At 37.7% G+C, this 13077-nt stretch overlaps 1 pseudogene; it reads left to right on the top strand.

The window, feature by feature from the left end:
- The first annotated feature begins 1848 nt into the window (after positions 1 to 1848).
- Positions 1849 to 2726, top strand: LOC129674145 (40S ribosomal protein SA-like; annotated as a pseudogene).
- Positions 2727 to 13077: the final 10351 nt, after the last annotated feature.

Genomic DNA, 13077 nt, shown 5'->3' with positions numbered 1-13077 from the left:
GGCCCACAGTTCTATCTGAGTGGGCGAATCAGGCTCACAGGCAGAGCTCTGTGTCAGAGCCTGGGTCCCTGGCTCTGGCTCTGGGCTGGCTCCTGGGGCGCTGTGGAACCCGAGTCTTTTCCAAGGGATGTCTGGGTGACCTAAGGTCGGTCCCAATTGTTTCCTGCTCCGTGGTGTTATCTCTCGACTGGAAAATCCAGTCTGTGATGTTGTGGGCCCACAGTTCAGTCTGAGACAGTGACCAGATCACGCTGGTGTGTGGCTCTGGGCTGGCGACCAAGCGTCTGGAGGAACTGGGATCTCTTATGCAGTTTAGTCGTCTGAGTTAAAGCTGATTGAATCACCCCACCGTGGGGTATCCTCTCACCTGGGAAACACAATCACTTGTGTTTTATGGCTGTTAGTTCTGATTGCTGCTCACTGTGCCGATTCTGCTGTGCTGCTGGTCAGAATGAGAGTTGTCCCAGTGCCGCCATCTTGCCCTGCCCCCTCCTTTTTGACAAGTGACACTTCTAATGCATGCATTACTATCTTTTCTACTCCATGTCCTCTATTTTTCCCATTGTTTATTTAGCTTGCTCTCAAATGCTCATTTATTAGTGATTCTTAAACATTTGATTCAAATGGGTTGACTTAATTCTCAGTGATTCAGAGGGTCAGGATAGAAAGCAGTTTGCTCCTGACAGAATCTTGCATTAACTTCTCTGTAAAACACTCATTGAAAAGACAAAGGAACAGAGGCAGCATTGGGAGAATTATAGATAGCATGAATTCAAATGCAATAACACATGAAAAGCCACCAGTCATGGGAGAAAATGCAGATACCCACAGACAAGCATTAGGCAGAGGTTGAAGAACCTTGAGGAAGAAGGGAAGGAAGGATTGAATGAACCAGAGGTGTCAAAGACACCAAACAATATACTACAATGTTCAACTATGCAGGGCTCCTCAGAGCTCACAGAAATTGAAGGGACAACCAGAGGTGGGTCTGACCTTGGTTCTCTGTGTGCGTGCTCTGGCTGTGTAGCTTGATGATCTTGGGGAGTACCAGCAGCGGAAGCACGGACTGTCTCTGACTCTTGCCTGCTTTTAGAACATTTTTCTTCCTACTGGGTTTCCTCTTCTAGCCTCCATATGTTCTGAGTCTTCTGACACCTTGTTATGGCATGTTTGAATGGTATTTCTGGGAGGCTTACTTTTTTTTTCCTGATGAAATACAGAGGAGGAATGAACTTGGGAAAGCTAGGGATGGAGTAGGAGGAGATGGGAGAGGAAAACTGCTGTTAGAATTGAATATTAAAGACAAGAATAAATAAATTTTAAGAAGAAAAAAAGCTACCAGTAGCAGAGAAAAAAAATGCTAGCATTAAGAGTATGAAATGTGGCTGCAAGATTTCTTAGTGATTGAGGGCTTGCTGAAGAAGGATGGATTTGAGTTTGGGTCTTAAGCACTTAATGCACTAATAAAATTTGAGTGGCACTGTCTGAGTTCTGTAACTCAGTATCTGCAGGGTACAGATGCACAGATATTTAGGGCTGGTCAGCCTGCCAATATAGGCAAAACTGCGGGCTTCACATCCACTTAAAGACCCTATCCCAAAAACTAAGCAGAGCAAAATTAATGTAGACGCCTTCTATCAGCTCTGCCTGACACACTTGACAATATGAATGCATACACCTATATCTACTCATTAAACATGTACATAGACATGAAAGAAAAAAATGTAAAATGTGAAGGTCAAGTAGGTCTGAAAAGGGGACTTTTGTTTTAGTAATAGATAGCCTGGGGTCAGGTCCATAATGCATTGTTTTTGATTCCTGGAAGAACTCAAAGGGGAAACTTACACGATGTCCGGAGCCCTTGATGTCCTGCAGATGAAGGAGGAGGATGTCCTCAAATTCTCCACTGCAGGAACCCACTTTGGTGGTACCCACCTTGACTTTCAGATGGAACAATACATCTTCAAAAAGAAGAGTAATGGTATCTACATCATAAGTCTGAAGAGGACCTGGGAGAAGCTGTTGCTTGCAGCTCGGGCTGTTGCTGCCATTGAAAACCCTGCTGATGTCAGCGTCATGTCATCTCCTCCAGGAACACTGGCCAGCGAGCTGTGCTGAAGCTTGCTGCTGCCACTGGAGTCACCCCAATTGCTGGCCGTTTCACACCTGGGACCTTCACTAACCAGATCAAAGCAGCCTTCAGGGAGCCACAGCTTCTGTTGGTGACTGATCCTAGGGCTGACCACCAGCCCCTCATGGAGGCCTCTTATGTCATCCTGCCCTCCATCTCCTTTGCACTCTGTGGACATTGCCATCCCCTGCAACGAGGGAGCTCACTCAGTGAGTCTGATGTGGTATATGCTGGCCTGGGAAGTATGCTGCATGCGTGGCGCTCTCTCCTGTGAGCACCCATGAGAGGTTATGTCTGATCTTTACTTCTACAGAGACCCAGAGAAGATTGAGAAGGAGGAGCAGGCTGCTGCTGAGATGGCAGTGACAAAGGAGGAATTCCAGGTGAATGGACTGCGCCAGCTCCTGAGTTCACTGTTGCTCAGCCCATGGTGGCAGACTGATCCAAGGCTGTGCCAGTGCCCTCTGTGCCCATCCAGCAGTTCCCTCCTGAAGGCTGGACTGCCCAGCCAGCCACTGAGGACTGGTCACTGAGTGGTTTGGGGCCAACACTGAGTGGTCCTGAACTCCTCTGCAGACACCTGAGTAAAGGGTAAAAAAACAGAAGGAAAATAAAGTTCCTAAAACCAAAAAAAAAAGAGGAATTTACAAAACTAATTGTTCTAGCCATTGATATAGCCTAACTCTGCATTCCCCATTTCAGAAGAAACACAGAAGGGTGGTGTTTGATTTTTCTTGTTTCTGTTAAATTTAGTGGTAAATTCCAGACTAAGTTTCAAAATCTGTATTACAGTATCTTGACAAAGGTAGGAATGAGGACTGGGTCAAGCATGGCACACCCAGGAACTTAGCACCCACAAGTAAGTGACTCCTTTTTGAAACAGGTTAGTTGCTTCTACTTCTGGCAGCAGGGGGAGGAGGGATTTCTAGAGACTTTTGCTTCACATTATTATTAGTAGCAACCATCAGTTTGACAACATTGTAACTCCATTTAGTCTAAATATACAATAATTTAAATACTCAGAATAATTTAAGTTTTGATTAAATGACATAATTACTTTTTCCTTATTTACTTTTTTCTTATATGAATAAGTAATGTTTTTTAAAAATATTAAGAGGTTAGGAGAGAAAAAGTCTTATCTGAATGTGTAACTTTGACTGGCAATATTTTCTGAGTCATGCATCTGGAGTGGTGAAATGTGAAAAATAGATTCTGATCACATATATCAGAATATATTTTGGAAATAAGGTGAAGCTGTTTCTTTATTGCAAGACTTTTCAGAGACAAGGTATGTTTCAATACCATCGGGATATGGATTCCTTCTTACCCTTTATATTCAGCAACACTATTCAATAAATATTTGCTAAATTAATAAATATCCTAATGAATTATGTGATGTCAAGGGCAAGCCTGTCAGAATTAATTACTCTCTGGTCTATTCCACTATGGTACCATTCTGTCTGCACTAGCAAACTGTTGTACAGAATACATTTTTGAAAAAAAAAAAAAAGCCTAATGTTTGATTCCTGGAAGAGGGTCTATTACTGGGAATTCCTCTTTCCAAAACCTTCTCGAGAGCAAATCAAGTTTAAGAAATGAATTTTGTGTTATCAGAAAAATTCAATAAGGCCCACTGCATGCCTGCAGTTCCAGTTATTGTACAGAGTCCTGGGAATACTAAAATGCTAAAAGCCAAGCCACTTCTTTGCAGACATTTTTACTGTGTGTTGAGATAACCCAAGCCTACCTTGTTTACTGAGCTGTAAATTCTGGCATACATGGAAAGCTATGCAGATATAGATAAGAGGATCAGCCTTTCCTGGGTGTGTGAGCATGACTTTCATCAGGAGGCCAGAGGGAGCTAAGAGAGAGTTAACAGTAGGTGAATCACAATGTCTATCTGTGTGGAATGGCAAAACTATCTTCAGAGAACTACTGGTGATGGACATATTTGGAGGCTGGAAGACATAAGGCTGAAGGCAAACAAGTTACATGCTTTAAAGGTATTTGAACTCCAGGCCTAGGAATGTACTTAACAAAGTGGATCTTTCTAAGCCATCTGTAGTCCTATATAAACACTTGACAAGTTAAATGTAAACAGGAGTGACAATTCATAAATAAGTAACTGACTAAATATAATAGTAATTAAAGTGAGAGGAATAACGTCATGCACCTATTGTGTCAGCCACTTCATATTTCTTACTTAGTGCCACACACTTACTATTCTAAAGTGTCTGTGAGCTGTCATGAAGTAATGGCACAGAGGTCCATTGCATAAGAGCCTGTACACCACAGCAGTCAGTTGAGGTTGAAATTCTGTTTGTGTTCTGTGCTATAGATTTGACTTTGAATAACCTGATAAAGAATTATGGCTAAGACCACCACATGTCACTGTCCTCATATACAGAGAAGTGTTATGCTTCTAAGTATTCAATTTGCTTACCGGTAGGTTAAAATGAACTATGGGTGGGTCATCTTAAACCATACATGGAAAATAGTGAGGATCAGACACTTGCTCAGGTCACTTGACAGTAAGTAACTTGCCGAGGTTGAGCAGCTGTTTTGTAGTAGAGTCAAGATGCCTCCCAATGTCTGATTCCAGATTATTGGCTCTACTTCAAGACAATTTATGTTTAATTTCTGAAAACACTATTCAGTAAAGAAATTCCAGAGAGCTCAAAACTAGGAGAGGTAGTGTTAGAAGTGTATCTATTGACAAATCCATACTCTTTCTTCTAGTTTTCATAATTCTGTTAAAAGTACAGATATAATATTGATTTGAAATGAAAAGATTGACATGAAAATTCTGCCTCTCTGAGTAGTTCTGATTTATTGTAACATTATCTTCAATTTGTCCACAGATTAGCAAGTATGTAGTTTGATCATACAAAAAAAGCATTATTAAACTATTGGTTAGTTTAACACTGTTTGCATTGCTCCTTCTGTGCTGTATCATAATAAAAGATGAATCTCTTCAGTTGGCAAGGTCTAAATTACAAATGTAAACACTAAATACCTGTTATGTACATTCATATATAGTGTATTTATAGACATATGTAGCTGTTATTTAGAACAGTTCTTAATTAATTATCCAGAAACTAAAAATTAATATTGATAAATCACAACAAAAGTTTTTCAATAATAAAATATGTATACAATTTGATAAACAATTGATCCATAAAAATAACTGTATTTTTAAGCTAAAATCATTTCATAAGAAGAAATTAAATGACTTCACAACAATTAATCTGTGTTTAAAGAGTTCCTCTTTATTTGTGTATAATGGAATGCTAATGGCAGGTAAAGGCTCAAATTTGCTAATTTAGAAATAATAATTGCGGCTAATTACATATGGTGCATATATATTATTCTTCATATTTGAAAATGTTGATACAAGTTTTATGAAAAGTCAAAGAGTAGGCGACTTTAAAATTAAAGTTGGAGAAGTTATGTAATTACCATAGATACATCACTGAAATGCTTTCAGTGTTTGTAGGCTGAAGCACCTGTGCTATCTAAACCTAGGATGAACTCCTTCTACCACTAATGCTGCTTACAAAGGCAGAAAGCCTACATCGAAATCAAAGTCGTGGGGAAGAGATTTCAAGCTTGCAAAATGATAAATGTTTGCTACTATAATTCACTTATGAAATAAAAGACCCTTAATATTCTTCATGACCATTCTGTTTCTCTCCAAACAAAAATAACAGCTTTTTACATGAGTAAAATCAAGCAAAAAGGCTAAAATGCTGAAATATGTTTGCATTAGACATAGCAAAAGTATATTCCTGTTATTTTGATTGCATAATTTATTTAATTAGAAGGTTTAAATGAGAAAATTGACATTGCTGTGTACCCACTAAAATCTGTGCATGTTTGAAAAATAGCAGCATAAAAGGTAGCTTTTTAATTCGTGAATTTGAACCAGCTGTTGGGTTAGTCTAGCTATGTTCAGCTTGGGAGCAACTAATTGGAAAACATGGAGTTTAAATTCCTGAGTCCAGTCCTGAACATAGTGCTTGATAAGACTGTAACTTCCTGAATTTTTCTCACAAGAAAGATATATCATCTCTCAATTAAATTTTTGTATCAAAGGGTAGATTTTTCAAACATAATTTTGTGTTGAATGAATGTTTCTGATGTATTTAAAAGATTATGTTTAAAAGAGAAAAAAGGAAGAGTAAATCCAATTAACAAATGGAGAAGAGAAATAAACTGAACTTTTTAAATGAATAAATATACATGGCCAAAACTCACATGAACAAAGTACTTATTATCCTAGCTATTTGCAAAATACGACAAAACTGCTTTCACTCCAAGAAGAATGGCCATGAAGAAAGCAAGAAATAAATGTTGTTAGGGTGTTCATAAATGATCTTTCTAAATGAATGGACTCTATTTAACTCAACCAACAAAAAAAAACAAAAAAAACAAAAAGAAAACAAAAAAAAAACCTGCATAGAGGCTCTTCAAAAGATTAAAAACATAACATCGCTACTATTAATCACTGCCACTCCTTTAATATGTCATAGAGAATGAAATTCACATATTTGTATCCCTATGGTAATTGAAGCAGTCTTCATACAGGCCAAATTGTGGATGAGACTAAATGTCTATCAATAGACCAATAGTAAAAAAGTATAAAATACAAAATATCGAAGTTTGATGAAGTTTTTCTCACAGTCAAATGCACAAAAATAGCATATAAAATTATTTTGAGATAACCATATAAATATAATACATAAATTTTTATTAGATTAGGGTTTGATCTCAATTATGTGTATATATGATTATACATTGTATTGGTATTGGCTTGCATTTTTCTGAGGTTTAGGAAGGTTGAACTATTTTTTTTTTTTTGGCCAATGGTGTATTTATTATCCCTACTAGAATATATCTAAGCATCTATGTATGTTTATGTTTGTATGTGTATGTATATTCCAGATCCCAAAGGAAACATTTCTGTATGAAATAATATCAGACATGGGACAGACCTGTACTGCGCTCAGCCTAAACAGGGTCCATTGTAAATATGTTCATAAAAATCTCTACCCATCTGTTTTAAAATTTGTGTTATATTTGAAGTTATCAGGCTGTATCATCTGAAATAAAGTTGAATAAAGCCTAAAATATTTATTAAAATATATAAAATACAGTTTCAGCACTGCTTATACTGTGAAGACAAAGTTCTGTGGATTTTGATAATATAAAACTTACTACTTATGATTCATCTGAGTTTTCTTCATAATCCCAGAACTAGAGAGAGAGAGAGAGATAATCTGTTCAGGTGTATGACAGTTTATGTACATGCTTGCTGAGGATAACATACAAATTCAAAATGACATTTTCCATAAATTATTCTTGAGTGTGTGTGTGTGTGTGTGTGTGTGTGTGTGTGTGTGTTTGTGTTAACATCTCTCAATAACTTGGAACTCAGAAAGTAGACTGTATTGGCTGGTTACTGAGCTCCATGGATCTGTAAGTTTCAGCTTTAATTAAAGTTAATTTTTTTCCCCAAAATGAAGACAATCATTTCCCTCCTATGGCTTTAACTAGTTCTTTCTATTAAAACATGTATGTGAATCCTGACTTCATTTTATTCAGGAGTCTCTGGACACATTCTTTTTGGGTATCTAAAGGGTATCTTGGTATCAAGAAACAAACAACAACAAAAAAGCCTCAAAGAATAGAGGGAAGCAATTCTGGGGACCATATGGGATAACCCATAAGCTTATCTTCTCTAAAATGTGAAGAAACTTATTTGTGTATTTCTGAATATAGTGATTTCTTTGGTGTTTGGTTGTTGTTTATAGAGATATGTACATTTGTCTTTTTATAATAATAAAGTAGGACTCATGTTTTTTCTCTTAAAATGTAAATGAGAATAACCATCATATTATGTAATGTTGTGAAGAAAAATTTAGTGTTTTGAATAATCTGCAGTGAGGGCATAGACCTTAATAAAATAAAGCAACAGTGTTGACTAGCTGAGATCATTCTGGCAATAAATAAAGATGCTTTCTATACTTCATTACTTCATGATTGTGTTGAGCTTATAACTTAAATAAAAAATTTCTAAATAATGAGCTCTTTGAATGGTTTGTAAATGTAGCCTAGCTATCATATGAGTCCTACTTCAATTTTTATCAAGAAAAAAAAAACAAACAAAAAACACTGTTCAAATATTTTCAATTATAAATTTATATTTATTTTATCAGTTATACAATAGCATAAATTATATGTATTTTGTGAAATACTGCTATATCTCAATGAGATAGACTAGGATGAATGAGAGAATGTGGTATTGATTTCTGTGTCTGAGTTACTTCAATGAACATAAAGGATTGTTCATCCTTGTGTTACAAACAGAAGTCAGGCTTCATTCTTTTTTAGGAGTGTATAGTGTTCAAATAGATAGACAGTAGATAGATAGACCATAAATAGATAGATAAATAGCTAGACGGATGATAACAATAGATAAATGCATAGATATAGATCACAAATAGATGTAGATGATATAGCTAACCATAGATAGCATAGAGTTAGAGATAGAGAGATAGAGATAATTATAGATATAGTTAGAGATAGACAGATATTCACATGTTCTTTATCTATTAGTCCACTGATAGGTAGTTATGTTGTCTCTGTTTCGTTGTTATTAGTAGGAAGAATGTAAGACAAGAGTATAGACTTCATTGTTAGATACTGATTTCATATCTTTTGACTATACTTAGTAGTGGGATAGTTGTACCATGTAGTAGTATTATTTTAACTTTATTGAATAACTCCATACATTTTTCATAATGAGCACACTAATTTACATTCCCTTCAAGAGTGTATAACTCTCTTTTATAATTAAATTTTTTATTTTTTAATAATAGTTATAGTTTATTAACTTTGTATCCCAGCTGTAGCCCATTTCCTCATTCTCTCCCAATCCCACTTGCCCTCGCTCATCTCCTCCAAGCCTCTTTCCAAATCCACTGATAGAGGTGGTCCTCCTCCCCTTTGATCTGTCCCTAGCTTATCAGGTATATTCAGGACTGGCTGCCATGTCCTCCTCTGTGACCAAGCAAGGCTGCTCTTCCCTCAGGGGGTGGGGGAGGTCAAAGAGCCCAGCCATTGAGTTCATATCAGAAATTGTCCCTGTTCCCCTTACTAGGGTACCCACTTAAATAATGAGATACCATGGGCTACATCCGAGGAGGGGTTCTAGGTAATATCCATACACGGTCCTTGGTTGGAGATACAGTCTCACAAAAGACTGCTGTACCCAGATATATTTGGTCCTTATGGAGTCCTCTCCAGGTCATATTAACTCCTCCTTTTTCATATGATTCCCTGCACTCTGCTGAAGGTTTGGTTATGAGTCTCAGTATCCGCTTTGATACACCGCTAGGTAGAGTCTTTCAGAAGCCCTCTGTAGTAGGCTTCTGTCCTGTTAATTGTTTTCTCCTGCTTCAAATGTCCATCCCATTTATCTTTTCTAAGTGAGGATTGATAATCTTATCCCAGGCCCACTATCTTGTTTATCTTCTTTAGGTGTACAGATTTTAGAATGTTTATCCTATCTTATAGGTCTAGTACCCACTTATAAGTGAGTATATACCCTGTGTGTCTTTCTGCTCTTGGGATACCTCATTCAGGTTAATCTTTTCTAGTTCATACCATGTGCCTGCCAATTTCATGATTTCCTTGTTTTTAATTGCTGAGTAGTATTCCATTGTGTAAACGTACCACAATTTCTGTATCCATTGCTCTGTTGATTGCCGGAGCCAGCCAGCAGAGTCGAATGGTTCTTGAGTCAGGAGTGAGGATTAATATTATTTAAATAAACACACAGCACACAGGAAACTTTTTTAAAGGTCCAGACTCGACAGCCACGGCAAAAGGCAGGCTGCTGTAGCAAGCAGTGCAAGCAGCAAGTCTCAAGTATCTGCCTCCTCCTCTGCCTCCAGCCCTCTGTTTCCTAACATTTAGATTTCCCACATTGTACTTGCTTTTTGTGAAATCTTAAGTCTGGTTTATGCTCCACGTCCTCCAAGCTCTCTCCTCCAGCTCTGCTCTCCTCCAGCTCTGCTCTCCTCCAGCTCTGCTCTCCTCCAGCTCTGCTCTCCTCCAGCTCTGCTCTCCTCCAGCTCTGCTCTCCTCCTGTTCTCCTCTCCTCGAGCTCTTCCTCCTTCTCGCCCCTTCCTGTTCTCTAGCTCCTCCCCTCTTTCCTGTCCTCTGGCTCCTCCCATTGCACAACATTGTATCTAGTTGCTTTATTTGTGTCCTGTTTACACAAGAGTTGAGACAGGATGCTTGGAGCATCATCTTCAGCCTTCTTCTGCAGTAACTGTCTGCCTGTCTTTTTATTGTAGAGTTTCTGAGCCAGAGTAGAAACATCTCAGAACAATGGTTAATTTCCATGAGGAGTCTGAGGAAGAGGTGTGATCCTTACAAGCTATCCTACCTGCTGAAACAAACAAAAGGAGATGGACTTGCAAATTCTACCCTGCCTTTAGAGAAGGTCCAGTAAAAGCAGTCTCTCCGCTGAGATTTAAATATCAAAGCAGCTGCCAGAGGCACCGCTCCTGACAGTTGATGGACACTGGGTTGTTTCCAGATTCTGACTATTACAAATAGAGCTGCTATGAACATGGTTGAGCAGATGTCCTAGTTGTGTACTTGAGCATCTTTTGGATATATTCCTAGGAGTGGTATAGCTGGATCTTGAGAAAGCAATATTTCTAATTGTCTGAGAAAGCGCCAGACTGATTTACAAGTGGTTGTACAAGTTTGCATTTCCACCAGAAATGGAGGAGGGTTCCCATTTCTCCACAACCTCTCCATTCATGTGTTGTCACTTGAGTTTTTGATCTTAGCCATTCTGATGGGTGTAAGGTAAAATCTCAGGGTAGGATGGCTAAGGATGTTGAGCATTTCTTTAAGTGTGTCTCTGCCATTCTATATTTTTCTACAGAGAATTAACTGTTTAGCTCCATACTCCATTTTTTTAATTAGATTGCTTAATTTATTGCTTTTTAACTTCTTTAGTTCTTTATATATTCTGGATATCAGGCCCTCTGTCAGATATAGGGTTGGTGAATATCTTTTCCCAGTCTGTAGGCTGTCGTTTTGTTCTGACAACAGTGTCTACAGCAAAAGCTCTACAGATGCTTTTCCGTTTCATGAGGTCCCATTTATTGATTTTTGCTCTTAGAGTCTGTGCTGTTGGTATTTTGTTCAGAATGTTGTCTCCTGTGCCAATGAGTTCTAGGCTCTTCCCCACTTTTTCTTCTAACCTATTTAATATATATGTTTTTATGTTGAGATCTTTGATCCATTTGAACTTTAGTTTTGTGCAGGGTGATAATTATGGATCTATTTTCATTTTTCTGAATGTAGTCGTCCAGTTGGATCAGCACCATTTGTTGAAGATGCTGTCTTTTTTCCATTGAATGGCATTGGCTTCTCTGTCAAAAATCGAGTATTCATAGGTGTGTGGGTTTATTTCTGGGTCTTCTATTTGGTTTCATTGATCCTCCTTTCTGTTTTTATGCCAATATCATGTAGTTGTTATTACTATTACTCTGTAATACAGCAATAGTACTCAGATCAGAGAGGGAGATACCTCCAGATGATCTGTTGTTGTACAGGATCGTTTTGGAAATTCTGGATTTTTTGTTTCTCCATATGAAGTTGAGAATTTTTCTTTCAAGGTCTTTGAAGAATTGTGTTGGTATTTTGATGGGAATTGCATTAAATGTGTAGATTGCTTTTGGCAGGATGGCCATTTTCACAATGTTAATCCTACTGATGCAAGATCTTTCCATCTTCTGATATTTTCTTCAATTTCTTTCTTCAGAAACTTGAGGTTTTTTTCAATCAGGTCTTTCACCTGCTTGGTTAGAGTCACCCCAAGGTACTTTATGTTATTAGTGGTTATTGTGAAGGGTGTTGTTTCCCTGATTTCTTTCTCAGCCCTTTTGTCTTGGGTATACAGGAAGCCTTCTGATTTTTTTTGTGTGTGTGTTGGTTTTGTATCCAGCCAGTTTGCTGAAGGGAAGGAGTTCTCTGGTTGAATTTTTGGGGTCACTCAGTTATACTATCATATCGTCTGCAAATAGTGAAACTTTGACCTCTTCCTTTCTGATTTCTATCCCCTTGATCTACATTCATTGTCTTATTGGTCTAGCTAGACTTCATGTACTATAATGAAGAAATATGGAGAGAGTTTTCAGCCTTGCCCTGTCCCTGATTTCAGTGGGATTCATTTAAGTTTCTCTCCATTGAGTTTGATGTTGGCTGTAGGCTTGCCGTATATTGCCTTTACTATGTTTAGGTATGTGCTTTTTATGCCTGATCTCTCCAAGACTTTAAAAGTGAATGGGTGTTGGAGTTTGTCAAATGCTTTTTTGGCATCTAAGAAGATGATTATGTGGTTTTTCTCCTTCAGTTTTTTACATGGTGGATTTCACTGATGGATTTCTGTTTATTGAACCACACTTGTATGCCTGGGATGAAGCCTATTTGGTCATGGTGGATGATATATTTTATGTGTTCTTGGATTCAGTTTGCAAGTATTTTATTGAATAGTTTTGCATCAATGTTAATAAGAGAGATAGGTCTGAAGTTCTCTTTTTTCTTTGGGTCTTTCTTTGGTTTAGGTATCAGAGTGACTGTGGCTTCAAAAATGAGTTTAGTAATGTTCCTTCTGTTTCTATTTTGTGCAATAGTTTGAAGAGAATTGGAGTTAGCACTTCTTAGAAAGGTCTGTTAGAATTCTTTTCTGAAACCATCTGGCCCAGGGCTTTTTTTGGAAGGGAGACTGTTGATGACTGTTTCACTTTCCTTGGGGGATATAGGACTATTCAATCTTTCTACCTGATCTTGACTTAATTTTGGTAGATGCAATCTATCAAGAAAATTTCCATTTCTTTTAGATTTTCAAATTTTGTGGC

Source organism: Psammomys obesus, unplaced genomic scaffold, assembly GCF_907164565.1.
Source record: "Psammomys obesus unplaced genomic scaffold, mPsaObe1.curated_primary_1811, whole genome shotgun sequence".
Lineage (NCBI taxonomy): Eukaryota > Metazoa > Chordata > Mammalia > Rodentia > Muridae > Psammomys > Psammomys obesus.
The sequence above is the reverse complement of the archived record's forward strand: the minus strand, read 5'-3'. Positions and strand labels throughout refer to the sequence as shown.